General features: G+C 34.3%; 1 protein-coding gene and 1 non-coding gene across 5 annotated transcripts in view; one reads left to right on the top strand and one right to left on the bottom strand.

Moving 5' to 3' along the window:
- LOC126979890 (pseudouridylate synthase RPUSD2) overlaps positions 1-23,436 on the top strand; it is a 469,930-nt gene that overhangs the window by 340,393 nt on the left and 106,101 nt on the right. The window lies entirely within an intron of this gene.
- Positions 470-543, bottom strand: Trnac-gca (transfer RNA cysteine (anticodon GCA)). Its single transcript has one exon. It is a non-coding gene; the product is annotated as a tRNA-Cys (tRNA).

Genomic DNA, 23,436 nt, shown 5'->3' with positions numbered 1-23,436 from the left:
GCTTCGTACCTAATGATTCTAAAGCTATATGATATGATTCTAAAAATAACAGTATTAATATTTTTTATCATTGATATGGAATGTAATGCAATTTTATTCACAGGCAATGTTTATTAGTTTTGGGTTTAAATATAACACATTTAAACAATTAAAACGCGTGTAACGGTTTTACATTAGATTTTTGCATCCCCCTGAAAACGAGATCTTGACAGGTCTTGAAACGTCGGGTTAACTAAAATGAAAATGTAACTTTTACGCAAAAATGTAAAACCGTTACTATTACACGCGTTTGAATCTTTTTAAAAGTGTTTTATTTAAATGTGTAACGCTCGCGTTAATTAAAGAAAATACTAGTTTTGGGTGTTTGCTGTTATCGTTAATTTGTCAGTGCTGAAATTGATTACAGTTTGTGTTAAAGTATGCGTTGTAATGTAAAATATAAAAATAAAATTTGAAAAACAAAATTTTATGAACGATGCGGGATTCGAACCCACGACCTCCGGCGTTGCGTGCCGGTGCGCTAACCAACTGAGCTAACCGTTCGAGTACCGCCTCGTTATAAAATTCTGTTTGCTTTGTTCAACTCTCAGGTTTCCTAATGTGTGTTTACTAATACTAGAAGTGAGGGTTATCACTTTAAAAAAACATAACATATTGTAAAATATAGATCCTAGAATTAATATTAGTTTATTTTTATAACATTAAAGTTTTTTACGGTGCTAGTTTATACAGTTAAACCATGAATGTCAAAACTGTCGCCTTTTATTCGTGATAGGTGGCGAGGCCAAGCCATTACAACGTTTTTACCCATTTCCGAAAGGGGGACACAATCAAACGGGTGGTTTATAGTGCGACCCACAAATGTGAGGTCTTGGAAATTTTTACACGATATTTGAGTACTTTTAATCGCAAATAAATTGTTTCTTTAGATGTATTGTTTGATTGGATATTTATTGTTGTTAAGTGCTAGTTATTTTATTTCAAACTGGGATGTATCTGGTGGGTTTAATGTTATAAGTAATAACTCGCCTTTGATGAAGTGTATCCTGTTAAAATCTGCTTTACTATCTCGATAATTGCGTTATAAATTTGGTTTATTGAAAGTGCATTTTAACGGTCGCTCGACAGATGAGTACGCGGTTATAAAACTAATTTAGGGTGCGATTTTATTCGCTGAAAGTAGTTTGAAATGTTTCATTATAGTTATTAATATACTGTCGGTTATTGTTTCAGTGAAGTATTGTTATTATATACGAGAAACCTCTGAGAGTTGGTCCGCGTCAATGTAGAATAATTCTGACCATTAAGGCGACACTAAATGCTAGCGACCTTGAGCGATATGAGTGCACGGCTGCCGGCCCGCGATCTATGTAACAAAGCCAACATTTTCAAAATTCTTGCGTGGAAATCTTAATATTTTAACAGGCGCAAACAGTTTATATGCTTACAATTCTCATTATTGATTACTTATCTGAATAAATGTACCTACATAACAAAAAGTACAGGCTATATAAATACCTTTTCCGAGAATAGTACTAAACAAATGCGTCATGCCGAGAAAAAATTTGTTTAACTGCAATGAAAAGTGGTAGTTCAAAATAGCTCTGGAGTGTTCACTTATTACCAACAGAAAACATTACAAAACCTACAAATAAGCCTTAAGGGTATGTGTTATATGATAAAATAGTGTTCATAGCTCCAAATGGTGTAATTTCACTAATAAACTTGTCTAAAAATGCCTTGTTTGCGTGTTTTCTGCGTACCCTTCGCCTTAAATTTAATGTCGATCAAATGATGAAAAGCATTTCATTCATTTCAGCATATATTTTTTAAAATATGTTCAGGGATAAAACTGTCGTTTATAATAATAATGATATAAATTTGCATATACACAAGAAGACAAAACCAGTTATACTATTAGCCGGTAAAAACAGACAGACAAAGAACATATTATACATTAGATGAGTAGTTGCTGTGTTGATATTGCAGTTACTTCAAATTAATCTGTGTTATAAATAACCGCGAAGTAAAGTTATTCCAAAGTCAAAACTTTTGTCTTTATAAAAAAGATTAAAAAAAGATTCTATTCTAACCTTTGTCACTACAGAATTACAGAATGACAGGGAGAAGTAATTTTCAGCCTAGAGTAACTTTATATTGCGTTTATTAATAAGACAATGTTTGTATTACCACCCAAACTGGATTGCGATTTACTGGGCCCTTTAAAATTTCAAACTGTCGATTTATACCCCTCCCATAATTCCCAATTTAAATAATAATAATAAATATAATTTTTATTGTTTAATTATAATAATAATGTTATTTTTAATAAAGTAATTCCTATAATCTTTCTTATACATTTATTACATAACCACAAGCAAGAATATGAAATGGTTTAACCCTTATTTTATCCCCTGGGGCTGAATTTTCCTGAATCCCTTCTGAATGTTCACTTTTCGCTAACGAAGCTTTGTGCAAGATTTCGGCTTTGATGATTCGGTCAGCCAGGATGAGTTAATACTTATGTGTATAGAAGTTTTATGTGTTATGGTAGAAGTAGAAGCAATTTTGAACATTTTTAAAGCTTGTTTTATGATATTTAGGGCTAAGTTTCACCGGGACACCACTGTGGCGCAACCAGTTGACCACCAACATAATGTATACAGCTCTCTAGGGACTCACCTGTTGTCTCTTTGGTCGCGCGACCAATTTGGTGGCGTCATGATTCTGGTGTTTAGTTTGGCAGCTTACGGACACCACGGTGCGACTGGTTCCGCCATCAAGTTTTCCCGGTGAAATATATCCCTTAGAGTGTCATACTTGCATCATGAAATCACGGATTGAAAAAAAAATTAGGACTCCGTGTCACCTACCATAACAGTGTTGCACCAAAACAAGCCGATTAACGTGTAAATACATAGCTCCACGCACACACTTACACTACTACAGGCCGACAGGCGGCCATTATGAGAACTGTCATCGTCTGCGCCAGATCAGTTTGTGTCTCAATAAAATATTTTAAAAATGCCGTCGTGCGTTGTGAAAAACTGTAAAAACGATAATATATAAGTATTTGTGGATATATAATTATTTAAGAGAGAAAACATTGTGTAACTAGCATCCCCCGTAACCACACACACACACTAGCATAACGGTGCTTCACTTGCTATATCACGGCGCGGAGTCCTTCTTTTTTTACTCGTCCGAGAATGAAATAATAATTATTGTCGTTTGTTTAATGCAATAATTTGTGTTTAAATGACGACAATCGTTAATGTAACTCAGTTTGGCGGTGGGGCTTGGCTCCTGAGACTCAATAAACTTGTCAGTGCCAGGTTTCAGACCGCAAAGCTGTTGCGGCCGAGCGTTGAGTTGTTACGTTGTGAAGGATAGCTGGCGAAATACTACTGACCGCTACATTTATGAAGATGACGGACAGACAATTGTCGAGACACAATGAGTACTTACTGTACCCAAAGTGTATATTTAATTTGTTTATTTAGATTCACCAGTGGTAATTACAATATTAAATTTATAATTATGTTAATTTAGAAGGGTCTTATTACTAAATGCATTACATTTTAAGGTGAATACCGCATACTAATTATGTGTGAAATAGTAATATAAAATAAGTATAAGTTATAAAACAACCATTCCATGATGTAAGAAATTAGGAAATCACCAAACAAGTGAAGATAAATGTATTGAACAAATCAAAAACACTTATTAATTATTTGCTTACAATACACAATTAATAAGTAAATAAGTGTACGGAAGCCCTATTACTTAGACTCCGCTGTCCGTCTGTCTGTCCCTCCACATGTCTGTCAGCGGGCTGTATCACCTATCCCACAAAAGCTATACATCTTTGACAGGGTGTATATTAGTATTCGTCAATGACGTTCTATACACATATAAGGACGTATCATTTGCAATTAGCGGCACGACAAAAGTGTGCTTATAGAAAATGTAAGCACACTTTTCTCCTGTCTTAAGTCATGTATCAACTGTTACTGTTCGAATCAAATCTGAGCGTTGTGTTGATTTGTCTACAAGATGGTGATTTCCCATTTGTCCTTCATGAATATTGAAAAAAATCTTGTAAGATGGTACAAGGACCCTTCGTGTCGGAGTTTGGCTGAAGTGTCAGTTTTTAAATTTTTTTATGAAAATACGGGACGAGACGAGCAGGACGTTCAGATGATAGTAATTTATAGGCCCTACCCATTACAATACAGTGCCGCTCAGGATTCTTGAAAAACCCAAAAATTCTGAGCGACACTACAGTTGCGCTCGTCACCTTGAGACATAAGATGTTAAGTCTCATTTACCCAGTAATTTCACTAGCTACTAGCGCCCTTCAGATTGAAATACAGTAACGTTTACGCATTACTGCTTTACGGCAGAAATTGGTGCCGTTGTGACACCCATAATCTAGCCGGCTTCCTGTGCAAAGGTAAAAAATATACGACCTTAAGCCGGATTCCATTTAAACACGTCATAGTCTTGCATGAACTCGATGTTTATATCACAAATGAACTGCTAATGCTGCTATCTAGTTTTATTAGCACTTACCTAGATCTGAAATACATCGATATCGAGCTATAAATGTTGCTATCTCCACTGTAATTATTGGCATTTGTAAGAACACTGGAATGAAGCGTCGCTGCAATTTTATTGGCTACAATATGAACATCTACCCTCCTAACTCCTAGTCCTAAGTGATATGTAATTGCTTTCCGATGGCGACAAATTTATTTGCTATATTCACGTTACAAGCCTGAGTTGGGTAAGGGTGAGTCAAAGGTTCAAGTCGATCTGTTATTTTATAAGAGCTGTTCTGTATTGAATAAACTTTGGGATTTTTGTTGTTACTTCTTGATATACTTTTTATATGTTTTTCTTATTATTTTTTTTATTCTCTTCTCTCTTTATGGCACTTGTCGCGATCTGTTGGTAATTTCCAACAATGAGCAACACTTTTGTCTGCTTGCGCTGGGATTTTATTTTTTTCTTGAGACTGACCCATTGGCCACGTGCCTCAATTGTTGGTTGTTGTATTCAAAACGTGTTATCAAGTTAGCCACACTATGTCTCTTTTGTTTTTATGTTAAACGTACTTAATTATTGTCAGTAGACTACACTACTACTGGTTTATCTCTTTTTCATACTCTATCCGGCGAAGACCACTTTAGATTACTCCACACGAAGATTACTTTACTGATCTGTGTTTCTCAAGAGAATAAACGGTAAATTGTTTCTTCTCCCTCTCCCCATCAGCCATTTTCAACCGGTTTGATGTAGGCCTTCAGGAGATTGACCCATCTAAATGGCTCAAAGTAGCGCAAACCATGTTAGCATCGTATTTCCTTCCAATTCCATCGTATCTGTGGTAGACCACAGATACGTCTAGGTCTCTTTTCGGCCCAAGATCTCCGTTCCAGAGCAATTTTGCCTCACGACCTATGTTGACAAGTTCTTCTTTATCTATAGCATCATATATTTATTTCCTTCTCTTGTGAAATACCTATTAGTATGTTTATCTAAATAAATTATTATTAATCTCTCTGTTTAAATAGACTCCTCAACTTGCAATGTAACCGAAAGCAACTTTTTTTTTTTTTATTGAACTTCAATAAAAAAAAAAAGTTACTTCGATAGGCGCGTTATGAAAAAATGATGAGAGTGAAATTTTATGATGCGCGCGCATCACTGTAACGCAAAAGTAACATGTTGCAGTTGGTTCCTAAAATTTTCTGACGTTTTTGCGTCATTCGTTAATTTTTTTTATTTTTTAGTCCATTATTAGGACAGGCAAAGGGTTCCATATCCATACAGCCGTATTCATTATTTAATTATTAATTGTCAAAGCCATCTTTGCAAGATTTTTACAAAATTGTTTTTTCAAAATACGTAGAATAGCACGAGGAATAAATCGTTTTAATGATTTTTGCTTCGTTAGGTCAAAGAAGGGCTTCGGGCGTGCACACAGAAGTACACACACACACATTTTGTGTGTAAGTACGTGTGTGTAAATGCGAGTTATAATCAATAATCAACAAGTTAGTTTTACTGTTACATGAGTTATTGTTGTGGCTATCAGTTTTCATCTGTCACAAGCATTCACACTATTATCGATTATAACACCAGAAACAGACATAAACTTATAATGCCTACTACTTGGCAAAGTCGAGTTAGTAAGTCAATCTTTTCTAGAGCAATGTATAGGCTTTTATAACAAAAAAAATTATAACGTTATTCAAAAGAATTGTTAAAATACGTTTGTGTGGTAAAGGTTACTATAACATAAATGACTTTCTTAATGATACCACAAATTGGTTATGGAGCGACCGCCATCAGGCTATTAAATAATAAGTTTAATCGTACAATATTACTTGGTAGACATAGTTTTTGATGAAAAAAAAGCCCGCTGAGTTTGTTGCGACCATTCATCTCAGGTCTGAAGCATTCGTTTGGAATGGTAGTTTTTGACTTCCAATAAGTGATGTCACATCCTATTTTGAATAAAAATATTTGAATTGGAATTTGGAAATATGAGTTTATTCAATGGATGTGGTCGCGTTAAAATAGACGTCCAGTAATTAGTAAAATCGCCTGTTGACGTCTTTGTTTTTGGCAAACTACACAGATTACTTTTGGTGTAGGTATCTAATAAGGCGATCATGAAAGTTTTTTTTTAAGCTAAAATTTGTTGAGACGTGCTGTGAATTCCATTTTGTTTGTGTTCGTTCTTAAATGAGATTGAATTGGTATGTTTGGCTATGTAACGCTCGTTCTTCTTAGTCAGCTCGAGTCGCATCGTATAAAAAATACCAGAGTAATTCATTATCGTCATTATCATATATATATGTCTGGATGTGTGGCGGTCCTCCACAGTGCGGTATTCAATGAGCTTTCTTCCACGTACTACAAAGCTGTGGAATGAACTTCCTTGTGCGGTGTTTCCGGGACGATACGACATGGGTACCTTCAAAAAAAAGCGCGTACACCTTCCTTAAAGGCCGGCAACGCTCCTGTGATTCCTCTGGTGTTGCAATAGAGTATGGGCGGCGGTGATCACTTAACAACAGGTGACCCGTACGCTCGTTTGTCCTCCTATTCCATAAAAAAAAAAATCGTCATTATCAGCCGGAAGAGGTCCACGGCTGGATAAAGGCCTCCCCCGAAGATTTCCACGACGATCGGTCCTGCGCTGCCGTCATCCAACGTATTCCGGCGATCTTGACCAGATCGTCGGTCCATCTTATGCCTACCAACCTGGCGTCTTCCAGTACGTGGTCGCCATTCGAGAACTTTAATGCCCCTTCGCATCTGTCCGTCGAACTATGTGCCCTAGCCCCCAGCCAGTTTCGCAATCATAGTAATTACACAATTATAATTAAATGAAAATATTTTTTATTACTTTATAAACAAAATATTCTTTTCTTTCGTATTATTAACTTCGTCGCGTCAGCACGAACTGTTTTTTTTTATTTTCAGATCAAGTACTTAACGTAACTAACTGCCTTCTAAGCGGCCAGTTGGGGTTTTAAATTCAAAAAAAAAATACGATACGTGTTTGCATCTACACGAGGCATCCTTAGGAGATGTTTACTCGCGAAATTCTGGCACGAGAGCCTTTTATTCTCGAATTGATCGTAATCTAACTCTAATTTACACTAAAGAAGGCTCACAACATTTGAATAATTTTAATTTCTTTCTGAAAATAAATTATGGAATGAGTTTATAGCTTTTTGGTTTTAACCAACATCGTTTGACCACGAATATCGATAATCGATAGTAACGATAACTATTATAGAGCTGATAATTTTTATGTTATTGAAACTTCTGAATTACTACACAGGTATATATACAATTACCAGGGAACCTTATTATCACCTTTTTCGATTTGGTTAGTATGCTTATAAACAAGGTTTTAATAACCAATTAATACAATTTTATGTTTGTCCCTAGGGTTTAGGGAGCCCTGGCTATTGTTTTAATATTTTATTAATACACAAAAAATTAATACCCACGAAATTGTATAATTTTGCCGTGGTCAAAAATATCACGGTCGAAGTATGTAATAAATATAATAATAATAATAGTATATCGGCCAGTCCAGGGCGACCTAAAGAGCCTTATGGTTGTGCAAATTCCGTTACAAGGTTTTCTGTCCATCTCGCGTTATGTAAGTGTGTGTGAAGGGGCCGGTTCTGTAATGTCAGGGCGTTCAACAAACAACCAGTACAGCTGTTCTGTGTCTGGCGTTCTCACGTTAAATGCCCTTTTTAATCTATTGCGAATCATTCTTAATCTGTTTTTTGTATCACTACACTGTGTAAAACAAAGTCCTCCTCGCCGTCTGTTTGATTTTTTTATGAAAATAAGGGACCAGACGAACATGACGTTCAGGTGATCGAAATTTATTCGCCCTACCCATTACAATGCAGTGCCGCTCAGGATTCTTGAAAAAACCAAAAATTCTGAGCGGCACTACAATTGCGCCCGTCACCTTGAGACGTAACATGTTAAGTCTCATTTGCCCAGTAATTTCGGTAGCTACGGCACCCTTCAGACCGAAACACAGTAATGTTTACACAATACTGCTTCACGGCAGAAATAGGCGCCGGTCTGTCTGGCTGTTCGCGATAAACACAAAAACTACTGCACCGACATTCATGATTTTTTCACTAATGGATAGCGTGGTTATCCTGAACGGTTTTAGTATATAATTTGCTAAGTACACAATTACAATATTTGTTTGTGTTGTGCCATATTATAGTATACATATTTGCTAAAGTACATCTTCTGCCAATAATAGTAGCAATATGATCTCAGAAAGTATCATGAGATCATTATCAACCATCGCTCTGTAAGGTCGTCACTCTGAGACTCCCATGATTCCTCTGTGGCCGGGTCCACATAAAACAAAATCATTGAAAATACATATAGGGCGAAAGAGATATAGCAAGCGCGATACGGCGAGCAATGCAAGAGACGGAAGACCTCTCGTTTTCCGTTTTTCGTTATATGGACAAGGTCTAATAATATTAGATTTAGTTGTCATGATGAGTAAATCTCTTATAAAAAACCTTAATTCTCGTCCATTGGTTGTGGTTCAGTAGACATATGTATTACAAGAGGCATGGTTATAGCTGAAGTATGGTACAAATGGTGTAGTTGACCAGCTAAAGTCAGAGTATCGAATTTGCGTGACGGTATTCGCGCGCATCGTAAAACTTCACTCTGATAGTCTTGCCCTAAAGCGGCAAAAGAAGTGTGAGTTCAAAAACCGGTGGAGTACGAGTAGAATGTTATTTTTACTGTTTATTTACGGTGCCCTTCAGACCGAAACATAATAATGTTTGCACATAAAATATTTACATTAAATTAAATTACGTTACTACAAAACTTCTTTAACTTGTACAGCATTCATTTTGGAATCCGCCATCTTTGTTAAATAATTGTAAAAAAAACACCATTACAGCTAACACTTTCAATACATGATTCTAATTCAGGTTTCCGAATGTCTCTTGCAGCATTCAAATAAACGCGGAAAACGATATATGTCTGAATAAACCAATCATAAACAAAATGTCTATTGGTAAACATTTTGGATACTATTTGTTTATTCTCAGGCATAACTTTATACCAAGTTTACTTGTAAGGCCGTTAATATATAATTTACCTCACTTGAGTCTTAAGACATATGAAAAACAACATTGTTCACATCCTGGTTAAGAGATGATAAATAGGCTAAGTTTCGTGACCGTATACTTACTGATGATCTCATTACCGAGTTGCTTCTAATGAAATAACTCTATTTAGCATTGAATTGCTCCTTATTTATGTATCTGTTAAGCAGAAAATGTTACGACGTTACATGAAATAACTATTGGATAAGGGCCCAGTAATTTATTGTTATTTAGACTCGCCACATACACTCAAGATTCCTACATTCCAATTAGGAATTCCAGTCTGCCTTACCTTCTCCAAATTGCTTGGGTACATTGAATGGATACTAGGAAAGCCAATAGTATTGTGTGTTGAGTATTTTTTTTTATAGAAATTTTTGATAGAGAAATCTAATTTTTTTGCTAAGTGTAATAATTTTTCCGGAATTTCAAATATTTATTAGATAAATGAGACATAATATGTAAATTTTCAAATAATCTTCTCTACTCGTTTGTTTGTTTGTGATGAACTGTGACGTTATTATTCGTACGCACCAAGCGCGTAGTATCTGCCATATAAGTTGACTGTTTTTTTAAAAAAAATCTTAAATTCTTTCATTTACGTTGTTAGTGTTTGATACTTTTTAATAGTTATATGATAAACTATATACTAAATTATATGTGGACTCCATTGCTTAGATTTTATAGATTGAAAGGATGTTTGATTTGATTTTGAGTTTTAACCGAAACCTAGATTTTTTAGAAAAAGCTACCAGAAAGACTAAAAGAGACATCTGAATGACTTTAATTTTATTCCTCTGTTGAAGATCGGTTCTCAAAGAAGATCGTTGGATCGAGTACCAATAAAATTATTGTACGAAAAAGTTTTGTTGAGTAATTTTTGTAAAATTTTTGCGTTTGATCTCATAATTTATGGCTTAATCTCGGATAAAGACGAAGATACGATTGATTATTTAATAAAATCGGCCAGTAAAGTTCTTCTCGTGAGATCAAATTTTTCCGAACTCCACGAAATGTCGAATCAAAAGTGCTTAGTATGTCTGTTTGAATAAATTTATATTAGACTATATAATAATTATATATAATTAAAATTTGTAGCTCATAAGTTGATCTGCGAGTATAAGTTTTCAGTTTTTATCATATTACCTGTTGGCAATTGGATTTATTGGTCACCAGTAAATCGTATTTAATGACAACACGAACACACAATGTGTTATTTATAAACGCGAAGTAAAGTTATTCCAAATTTAAAATGTTCTGTATTTTTATTGAAGTAGGCGTTACTTTGCGGAAATCCACAATTATCCAAATGTTTTGAGCCTTCTTTATAGTGTTCTATCCTCAGGAGATGTTGACTCGCTAAACTCTGGCACTAGACTGCCAGTCAGACTGCCTCCTCCAGGATCTCCTGAGTATACCTCGTGTAGAGGCGAAATACGTGTCGAATTGTTTAAAGACGAGTATTGGCGGAATTAACACTACAGAAGGCTCAAAACATTTGGATACTTTCTGTCTTTATCATACCTTTTTTACTACAGAGTTACATGACAGGAAGAAGTAATTTTAAACTTGGATTAACGTTTATTAAAAAGACAGAAGCAGAACTTATTGGCATTGTATGATAAACTCTGGGAATACCTACTGCTTCATTACGAACCTACTATATAATATAATACATCGTATACGATTCAGTCGAGAATCAGCTAAGCCTCGGATATTTATTTCTTGGCCGCGGTAATTTTATTACTTGCTTTCCACATTTGATAACTATTTACTGGACACTGGGACAGCCATATTTCTAAACGGCAATAAACTCTGGGAAAATACGAGTTAGGACTTTTATCGGCGAGCCACTATTTATTGATGAAAAACAGAGGAGAGAGATCGTTAATTTTACTTTGTGGCCTTTGTAGTTCACAGAGTAGTGTTGAATGTGTTTGTGACGTTTGAACATTGACATTTTAATTACAATCAACAGATATTTTATATTTTGTGTATTGATCCTATCTCGAGAAAAATATCCGAGATTTGAGATGAAAAGTAGTTTGCTCCTTCTATTCCCAAAATAACTCCGATACGACTAACAACTTTTGTTTTAAATTGCATGCATTATGATATCTATTAATAGTATAAAAATAAATACGAGATATTAACGTGAATATTATTATAGAGATTAAATTAATTGTATTTTTTTTATATAATATTACTATTTGTTTAAAATTGTAATGTATAATACCATGTTGGACAATTGATAGATGGCAAGAAAAATAACATAAAACATAGCTTTTATGTTTAATATCAGGTAAAACTATAGTTATCTGTCTATAGAGATCAAGTACTGAAAGCGAATGTGTTTGACGAAATGGTTAGGTATGGAGTTTTGAATTTGTGACATGTTCATGACACACGTCAAAAACGATGGCCAAATTTTCGATTATTGTTTCTCGTTTTATTTATCACGTTTATTTCATACTTTTTGTATTAAGAGAGAGATAGATACATGAGGCAGAACTATATTACATCTCATAGTCGTTTAATATAAAATTTAATTATTAACTTCGACTCGGCCACAACCCACCGTTCAATGCCGTTGTGAGAACTGCACGTTTCTGCCTTCGTTTGTGAACCTTCGTTGTTGAAAGACTACTACTTTTAATTCAAATCTATCACCCGCCTTGCAACGTGCGCTTACGCAAACGATTGCATTACAACTATCATACCGATGGACTTCACATATCGATGATCGATTGTATGCAGATAGTATTGTTGTATAATATGTCCATTGGGCTTAAGCAAATAGCACTTTGCTATTCAACGGCCATCCGTAAACACAATTAGACCGATAGCTGATGTTTGACGGACTTTCGAAACGAAAGAGGAAATATTTTATTTGTTTGTTGGTATTTAAACCTAGTGTTCTATCGAAAATTTATTGTTTAACCTGTAGGTATTAATGGCTGATGCTAATACACTCAAATAATACCGTCAAATACCCAAATTTATTGAAATATAAATATATCATATAAATAATAGTATCCAATGATAACTTTATTCATTTTATTTAATATATGTTCACAAAAATCGTCACCTTTTTGCTCTTAATAGTGATTTTCATTATTATAACACTAGAAATAAGGGATTGCTTGTAACTAATTCTAGTAGGCTTCATAAGATACATAATAGCTTTAAGGGTAAATGTATACACTTCTACATTAAAGTCCCAGCCACTGTTCAGGCATTATCTATAAATAAATTTAAATGTTTTATAAAAAAAATGGCTCTGTCGTAAATCCTATTACTCCACTGCTGAATATCTAAATGATCGAACAGCCTGGGACTAGATTGTGATTATTTTATAGCGATAGAAATGACTGTACAATATTGTATATTTTTATTTAAAAGAGCGCAAAAAAAAGGATGCTGGGAGAGTTTCTTGCGCCGCTTCTTCTCTCTCAGAGTGCCATTTGTTTCCGAAGCGGTAGTAGTATCTAGTAGTATAAGAAATGATATCAATAAGAATTCTAAAGGAATCAATTTTGAGAAAATAAATACCTTTTTATACCGTTTGATGCTTATCAACGATGATAAAAATTTTGAAAATCATATTTCTATTGAGCAGTATTGTTTTCAAGAACTGCTTGCTTTTCTACGGCTTGTGGATGTAGAGTCCAGTACCTTGTGCACGGTTGTCACGGCACTTTTAAGAAACAATCGTAGCTAGACAGATTGTGCATCAGTGAATTCTGCCACCTCTGCGTGTTTTTTCTGTGCCTTTATCATTTCTAGGGTGTCCTTTCATGGGATGTCCCAAATATGGTATTCATCAATATAATAATGTATCAAATATTAATTAATAACCTCCGATTTAATGTCTGTTTACCCTAATTTGCATTCGTCATTAATTTGTTTTTGCTTTATTCATTGATAAACCTGTTTTCAATTAATTAATAATTTTAATAGAAATTTGATAAACATAACGATCGGTACCGGTTCACCTTAACCTTAATATTATAATTTGCACCGACATTTAATTATCACAACTTTTACTTGAATGTCAAACGGTGTTATTTTCGTATTTTTTTTCTGAACATGTTTTATTTTTTCATTGTTTTTCATACTCGTATTTAAACAGGAAGGCGTAGTTGGTATCTTTGACTTGGGTATTTTTAAATGTATTCTTAGAATTTACTTCTTGTGTGTTGACTTAGAGCTATATAATTATATTTATATGTGGTAAGAAGAAGTGAAGTCGTTGCTTATTAAATCTGTCGGAAGTGCTTTATTAAACTCTGTTTCTATTTCTATCTGTGGTTCTATTTGCAACATACTGCAATTTACCAGTGGGAGGCTCCTTTGTACAGGATGCCGGCTAGGTTATGGGTACCACAACGGCGCCTATTTCTGCCGCAAGCAGTTATGTGTTTCGATCTGAAGGGCGCCGTAGCTAGTGAAATTAATGGGCAAACGAGACTTAACATCTTACGTCTGAAGGTGACGAGAGCAATTATAGTTTTTGGTTTTCAAAAATCCTGAGCGGCCCTGCATTGTAATGGGCAGGGCGTACCAATTACCATCAACTGAATGTCCTGCTCGTCTTGTCCCTTATTTTCACAAAAAAATACACTTGTTAGTTGGTGATCACCATTCACATTCCTATGATGCACACGCTGACGCCAAAATGACAATTAATCGTTTGAAGAATGCCAATTAATGCTATAAATATCCGGACGACCGAGCCTTGCTCGGATTTTTAAGAATGTACAAAACTTGAACAAAAAAAAACTAATAGGACTTCTGGATTCGAACCGGGGTCTTCTGCTTTCCTTATCACCCAATTTCCCATCTGAGCTATTAGTCTTGTGTATATTGGCGAAATTTACCTTTGTATTCTAATGTTATTGCAGCTGTTTCTCATTAAAACACAGATAAAAGCACATTTTTTTGAAGTTGAAACCTAGCTAGATCGTGTTATCGCCCCCGAAATCCCCTGTATACAAAATTTTATAAAAATCGTTGGAGCCGTTTCGGAGATTCAGATTATATATATAGATATATATAAGAATTGCTCGTTTAAAGATATAAGATATATAGCGGAAAAAATCGGATTATAAATATTGTTCCCTCGTTGGCCATTAGGCAAATACTCATTCCGCACAGTTAAGTGTGCTGAAACGAATGATTATTATTAACGAGATTCAATTATTCCTTTTTATACTGTCGATAATCAAATAATAAGGCAATTTAAAAAAATACACTATTGTACTCTTATAATTTGGATCTATAAACTTACAATTTTAGTAGTAGTAAACGTTCAATAGTACAAATATATAAATAAACTAGCTGACCCAGCAAACGCTGTATTGCCGATATTAAAATCGCGATACAAAAGTAACTGTTGATCGTAGATGGGTGAAAATTTTAAGTTGTATGTATTTTTTAATGCTGACTCATAATCAAACAAATTTAAAAAAAATGTCATAAAAATAAAAAAATTGATTTCGTGTGGACCACCCTTAAGATTTAGGGGGATGAAAAATAGATGTTGTCCAATTCTCAGACCTTGCTCTCAAAATTTCATGAGAATCGGTCAAGCCGTTTCGGTCCCGCACACCGTGACACGAAAATTTTATATATTAGAAGATATATAAATGAAATAAACTTAATACATTAAGGCTACGTTGTGCATACCAATAAGTTAGATATATAAGTATTAAATATAAGAAATTTTTAATTATTAGCAGTCATAATATTAATTGTATATCTAGTTGGTAAGCCTTTTTAATAAATAAATCTCTTATGACATAATTTTGAGGACTTGGAATCCGTCGTAATAAACCGTCTCACACACACTTAACATTATTAACAAGGGTTTGTGATCTAGATAGTTAATGAACGAAAAAATTTGGTGATGATGAAAATCTAAAGGCAAATAAGAAAATAAACAGCTATCAAAGTGCATCCACATATTTGATTGAATTGAATCACAACTATCATTAAAATTCATGAGCCGTTGCTGGGATCCTGCAAAAATTCACCGACCGATAATAAATAAAGAAATAAATTGAACACGAGTTCAGCGCCCTAATTGGCGTAAATATTTTATTTTCTCATCAAAATATTTTTGACTTATGCATGAAAAATATCTTTTTGCACCTCTACGGTTGAAACGAAATAAATAATATCAGATAAAAAGTGATAAATTTTTACAGATAATATTTTGTTTACTGGCAAATAATAAATAAATTATAAAAGATAATAACTTTACGAGTAATAATGTTATTCTCACTGACAAAGTTATACTTTAGGAAACATAATGAAAATGATTACCATCAAATATTGGAACCAGATTGAAATAGCAGATATAAATATAATCAGATTTAAGCTCGGATTGAGTATGAGAATTTTATGTTTTTTAAACAAACTTCTCTATATCTTCTTGGTAATATTATAATGTATGTACATCAGCGAATTTTCTACAAACTGCAATAGCTCTTGCTGTGACAAACAAACAAGATGTTCAAATTAAATCATACTTTGAGAAAAGATGAATTTGAATTAGGGCTTGATAAATTAAAATATGTATGGATTATGTTTTTTCTCATTGGGTTCTCTAAAATGTTAAATAGGCATCAATTTTCATAATACAAGACCATAATTATTATCATTCCATTCTTCCGATTGTTTTTATTAATGTACCCACCCCTCCCACTTCCCTCGACCCCCTTTATCGCGCGAGAATTCATTTAAACACTTAGCTTCGTTATCGCGATCGTTTCTCATATGAAGTGAAAGATTACTTACACCAGAGAAATAAGAGCCTTTGCGAATTTAAATATTCATACTGACAATGAATATAGATCACAAAATTCGTCACCTTTTTGCTCTGAATAGTGATTTTCATTGTTATAACACTAGAAATAAGGGATTGCTTGTAACTAATTCTAGTAGGCTTCATAACATACATAATAGCTTTAAGTGTAAATGTATACACTTTTATAATAAAGTCCCAGCCACTGTTCAGGCATTATCTATAAATAAATTTAAATGTTTAATAAAAAATGGCTCTGTCGCAAATCCTACTACTCCACAGCTGAATATGTAAGTGATCCGACAGCCTGGGACTAGATTATGTTTATTTTATAGCAATAGCAATGACAACTCAATATTATATATTTGATTTAAAAGAGCGCAAAAAAATGCTGGGAGAGTTTCTTGCGCCGCTTCTTATCTCTCAGAGCGTCATTTGTTTCAAAAGCGGTAGTAGTATCTAATATATTAGAAATGACATCAAAAAGAATTCTAAATGATTCAATTTTGAGAAAGTAAATGCCTTTTATGCCTTTTTTTAATATATTTGTAGGGCCCATTGGGCTAAGCAACCACAAAAAGGTTCCAAACGCGATAAGCGGCATCATTAAGCCTCAAAACAAAAAGTCGTCCGCATGCTGTAATATATTTTTGCCAGTCGTAAAGAGCTCCAAATATTTATTTGCCGCATGTAACGAACCAATTGAAAATAAAAGTATTGGCGAGAGCAACCAGTTCTCAGATATCCTGTTTTTTGAGCGTCGTGGTTTCGTCATGCGAAAATTTAAATGTTTGTAGCGTTGTATTGCCTATTGAATGTCTGCAGCGGTGGGTTGATTTTACGTTACATTCAGTACCGTGACCGGATAAATTTTGTTCTCGTATGAGTCAGGACTCAAAAAGGCATTTTTGTCAGCCACCAACATTTAATATTTGGGGCTGTTATATTTTTATATTATTATTTGATGATTAAAAATTTAGGTTCAGGGTAAAAATTTTGGTTGCACTAAACGTTTTATTTTATGGAAAAGCACAATACAAACGAGCGTCCGGGTCACCTGTGGTGTAAAGTGATCACCGACCCACATTCTCTTGCAACAACAGAGGAATCACAGGAGTGTTGCCGGCCTTTAAGACGTCTAACAATTTCACATTTTTCATTTTTTAACTATACAGCAGGAAACTTTTGAACTGTACATGAACTAGTAACGCTAATAAAGGAAAGCTTCTGTAATTTAGTTGTTAATTTATAATTTATTTAAAATAATTTAAAGAAATAAAACTGATAAAAATATATTTTCAAAAACGCTCACAAACCGACTCTAATGCATACAATGTTTTGTTCCTTGTTCTTTTTTAACATGAACTGATATGGCCGTTCGTTAGTAACAAATCTGTAACCATGGTATCTTAAATGAAATCTTAAAAATAAAAGATTTATTTAAAATTAAATTTTACGAAAGGAAACGAATAATAATTATTTAGTTGCTCAAGATGATTATCATTCTGTTGGACGCGCAATTTTATTTTGTAAAAGATTTTTATTACTGGGGTTTTTAAAAGTTCACTTAGAACGCTGTCTACATCAATTACTCTGTGAAGCAAGTCCATATTCAAAAATGTAATTCAACTTTGCATCATTTCAAAGGTAATATTTTCTTTCTCCCATTTGCTACTTTTACTATTCTGACTATAAGCACTTATTGTCCAGATACGGTTCCATAAATCCTATAATATGCCCTATTCGAACTTCAAAGGAGACGCGAATGTGAGCTAAATTGTGGGTTTTAAACATGAAATTTCACTTGTACAAAGGCTATTGACTTATTATGCCTAATAATTATTTGTAGGGGATGAAATATGTGTTTCAATAACAATAAATATGCATTGGCTGATTGAATGATTGACTTAAAGAGTGTTTCAATTTCGATCAATCGAATCAAAATTAATTGAAGTTTTCCAACTTGAAAGTTAACAAATTATTCTTATACCCATATATTAAGCACTATAGTTGAATCAATGAATATCAATTTTGCTTACTTTGAACGATTTGTTGTGATAATAAAATCCTTTTAAACTTCACATCACTTTAGATTTATATAAGTATTTTCTTTAAGTGGTATGATAAGTTTGTAAGGCTTCGTGGGCAAGAACCCTCCTTGTGCTCCGTCAGCATGTTTGTCTGGTCACTCTCGGTCATCCTATAGTCAACAGTATATCAGTTAAATTGTCAGGCCACCTTCTTTGGTTCGCCAACCTTTCTTTTAACCACTTTTCTTTCCCAATTTGTTTTTTATATAGTCCACGTATCGTCTTTTAGGCGAACTATATGACAAACTCAAAAAAAATATAAATAATATAAATACATTAAATTTTGTAAAATTGAATTCAAACTACCTACAATTTTCCCACAAATATTCCGTTACAAATTCAAAAACAGAATTGGCGTCTGCAGCGAAGTATCAACTGTATTTTAAAAGCAATATATTCCTGTATCCCATTTAAAATGTAGGATACAATACGTACGTCTGGCCAGGCTTGCGTGCTCGTGTCATTCCGACACCGTTGTCCGAAACGAAACGTCAAACGTTCAAATTTATTTCGGCCCTGCTCGCTCAAGACTCTCTCTTTGTAATTTATAGTGTTCGAAGCAGTGATGTATTAAGGTTTAGAATTTAGATGGAGTATAACCAAATTGAAAAATTTCGGTTCAATGTCGAACGCGTGTCCACAATACAATGATAAGTACTCCATGAAATTTAAATTGAAGATAATCTTTATTTTGTTCGTTTTGGACATAATATATCAATTTCTCGTTTGTTATTTAGAATTCAATATACTATTATGGCAAATAGTTCGATATTATTTCATATATGTTACGGGTAATTCTAGAAGGTTATGTTAACTTCTTAGGTTTTCTCTTCTTTATGGTGGTTGATGTGCGCACCCGCTCACCTGAGTTTTGTTTACATTACAAATATAATATAGGTATTAGGGCTCTAATCTATACTAATATTTAATATCATATTATAAAGCTGCAGTGTTTGTTTGTTTGTCTGAACGCGCTAATCTCTGGTACTACTGGTCCGCTTTGAATGATTCTTTCAGTGTTGGGTAGTCCATTTATCGAGGAAGGCTATAGGCTATGTTTTTTTTTCAAAATTAGGGATCCGTAATAAAATTGCTATTTTGTACAAAAATTATTGACAATAGAACAAAATGATGTACAGGCTATAATATAGGCATTATTTTATTACTTATAAATCTATCGCGTGAATTATACTTTATATGGCGAAACAACGTTTGCCGGGTCAGCTAGTGTGTTATAAGGTTGATGTTTAGACAATGCTTAATTGGGCAACTTATCCTACAAAACTGTTACTAAAGTTACCTGCTTAATATAAGTAAACCTTACTAATTCGTTAATTCAATTTGTATAACTATACAGTTTTCAACCTTGAACCTGATAAAGAGTGAACCTTCAACTTGATAAAGGATTATTTTACACTACACGAAAAGTATAAAGTTGGTGTTACCACCGGGCCGAAATTGAGTTATTATTTCATACTTACGCGCAGAACGTAGCATGAAAATCAATCCCTAACGTGGTTCATCGGACTGAAAAAATGTATGAAATATCCATTTATTTCCAATTCTTCATTTGTTTTGTTTGAGTACTAAATGCTTTATATGCAAAAGTTACAACTTTTACAACCTTTGGGTTTCATTTAGTTTTCGGCATTTTACTTTCGAACAGTAGTTCGTACAAAGAACTATCTATCACACGGGATAACTTATGTGTCGCTACTCGGAAATATTAAATAATAATTGTAGGGAAAATAATAAAAAATAAAATAAAAGTTATATAATTAAGGCCTTCAGTGTCACCATGGTAGGAATCGGTAACGGTCTCCCCTGGTTAAGAAGTATATTAATCTATATAAAAATAAAACAGAATGACGATCAAAAAGTAATCAAACAAAAATGAAGTGGACTCTTCTCGAACATGCATCCAATTTACGAACAAAATTTTGTATTCGACTCTTTTAGCATTTGGCATTTTTTACTTATTGTGTGGAGCGCTTATACGTTGGAATTGGTGCAATTAGTTTGACATTGCTGAACGTTTCGATGCGGTAGACTATTAACAAAACCGATTTTCTTTACCAACTAGAATGGTCATCAAATACCTGAAATTTATTTCAAAGCATTGAGTCTATTATTTATTGTGATTTTCTAATTACTTTCTTTTTGGTTCTTACGTTGACAATGTTTTTTTTTCCAAAGCATGGCCCAAATTGGGGTCAAGAATTACCTCCACATAAAGGAAATTTGTAAGCACACTTTGTGAGTTTCATTTGTTACCATGGCATGGTGGCGCTTTAGGTTGGTTCTTAAAGGGAGGATAGCTTCTTCACAAAGAAGCTTCATGTATTGGGTGAAAGGTGAAAGGGTTTGCAGAGAAGAATAGGTTGTTTATTCAATTTTGCAAAATTTATGAATAGCTTGTTTTTCAAATGTTTTTTGTAAATAAACTTTCATTAGTTTGGAAGACCTATTGAGAGCAAAACGATTGAAAATCGTGTCCTAACTGACGACTGACTGGTTCACCAACGCATAGCCTAAACGTCAGTCCTTGAAGTAACAAGCATCCCGTGACCTCTCGTGTTCGAGTCCCGCATCGCTTATAAATTTTGGTTGCAAATTTGATATTCCATATCAAAACGTATTTAAATATTTTATAACTTTATGTCACTACACACGATTGCATAAGATTCAACAGGTCGTCATCGTTCTATGATGTTGCCAGCTTAAGCTGAAGCCTTAAGTCTCAAGCTCTTAAGTGACACTTGAATTCGTCCGGGCCACACTTGACATCTAACATAATTATCGTCTTAATTTACATGGGGTTACATCGTATTGTTTCTTTTCAAGTTGTTGTAAAATGTGAATTAGCGATTTTACAGCTTTATTTAGTAGAGAGATATATTTAAAGCATATTTTTCTCTTTTTAATAATATATTTATTAGTATGGTGCGAGGATAAATCAATTCGATTTTTTTTATGAAAATAAGGGATGAGACGAGCACGACGTGCAGCTGATGGTAATTGATACGCCCTGCCCATAACAATGCTTTGCCGCTCAGTATTATTGAAAAACCCAAAAATTCGGAGTGGCACTACAACTGCGCTCGTCACCTTGAGACATTAGTTGTCAAGTATCATTTGCCCAGTAATTTCGCCACCTACGGCGAACTTCAAACTATAACACAGTAGTGCTTACACATTACTGCTTCACGGCAGAAATAGGCACCGTTGTGGTACCCATAATCTAGCCGGCATCCTGTGCAAAGGAGCCTCCCACTGGTTTTAACCCTAGTAATGTAAACTGATACACACAAATGTATCAGCTTATATACAAGCGTACGAAGTAAATAAAAAAAATATGGCGAAGAGATAAAACTCATATACTATACTCTTTTTGTAAATTAGCTTTTCTCTTTTTGAATTTTAAAAAATATGCAAATGCCAAAAAGATAAAAAGTCACACAGCCTCTAAGAGCACTGCATGAGTACAATTATGTACCTACAACAATAATGTAGAACATATCTATGGTTATAGATATACAGAAGGGTGTGGACTATATTCAATAAAAAGTTTGACTATTCCACAAAAATCGAACAATAAACATTCATTGTTATTTATTGGGATCGTCGATTAGGAAGTCGTTAATTCCGGTTGGATAGGCATTGCGGGTTCGCAACTTCAATACACTGTTGATAACTTTAACAGTGGAAGATTGGGCGCGATTTGCGGTGACTCTATGTCAGAATGGCTAATGTAATAGGGGGAAATGCATTTCGATTGATCATTTCAATTGCTCCTGATATTGTACTAATGTAAAATGTGTTTCTTTCTTATGAAAATAAGGGACAAGACGAGAAGGACGTTTAGCTGATGGTAATTGAGAGGCCCTGCCCATTACAGTGCAGTGCCGCTGAGGATTCTTGAAAAACCCCAAAAATTCTGAGCGGCACTACAACTGCGCTCGTAACCTTGTGACATAAAATGTTAAGTCTCATTTGCCCAGTAATTTCACTAGCTACGGCGCCCTTCAGACCGAAACGCAGCAATGCTTACACATTACTGCTTCACGGAGAAATAGGCGCCGTTGTGGTACCCATAATCTTACCTGCAAAGGAGCCTCCCACTGGTAAAGGAAATGTTAAGTTGTTGCATTAGATGAAATGCCAAGAGTAGAATAGAATTATCTGTGAGCTGCTTAAATCGTCGGGAATCCATCTGAATGACATCATCGCTGCCGCTTAACTATGTGTCTTCTATCACATTCATCACAGGGATTTTTATGTAGAAATTAAGACCTGATCCGTGCAATGCAATCATACCTTACACCACTCGACACTAATCTCAAATATAATCCTCAAAGTCCTGAAGGAGTGCCGTTCACCAGTATGATTTTCGAGTAGTTGTCTTGTACTCAAATATGAAATAAACTTCTTTGCGTGGTATTTCCAGGACCATACGATACTTTAAAAAATGCGTACACTTCCTCAAAGGCTTCCAATGTGATTTCTCTGGTGTTACAAAAGAGTGTGATTGGAGTGATCCCTTACCATCACAGTGACGCTTACAGTCGTTTATCCTCCTAAACCACAAAAAAAAATTAATAAAAAGGTGCTTATAGTATTAGAGCTATCATTTTATTATAATAACTAGCTGACCCAGCAAACGTTGTATTGCCGATATTAAAATCGCGATACAAAAGTAACTGTTGATCGTAGATGGGTGAAAATTTGAAGTTGTATGTATTTTTTAATGCTGACTCATAATAAAACAAATTTAAAAAAAGCGTGGTGGTCACCCTTAACATTTAGGGAGATGAAATATAGATGTTGTCCGATTCTCAGA

This window comes from Leptidea sinapis, chromosome 4 (assembly GCF_905404315.1).
Source record: "Leptidea sinapis chromosome 4, ilLepSina1.1, whole genome shotgun sequence".
Taxonomy (NCBI): Eukaryota; Metazoa; Arthropoda; class Insecta; order Lepidoptera; family Pieridae; genus Leptidea; species Leptidea sinapis.
Note: the sequence above shows the minus strand (reverse complement) of the source record. Positions and strands in the feature narration are given on the sequence as shown.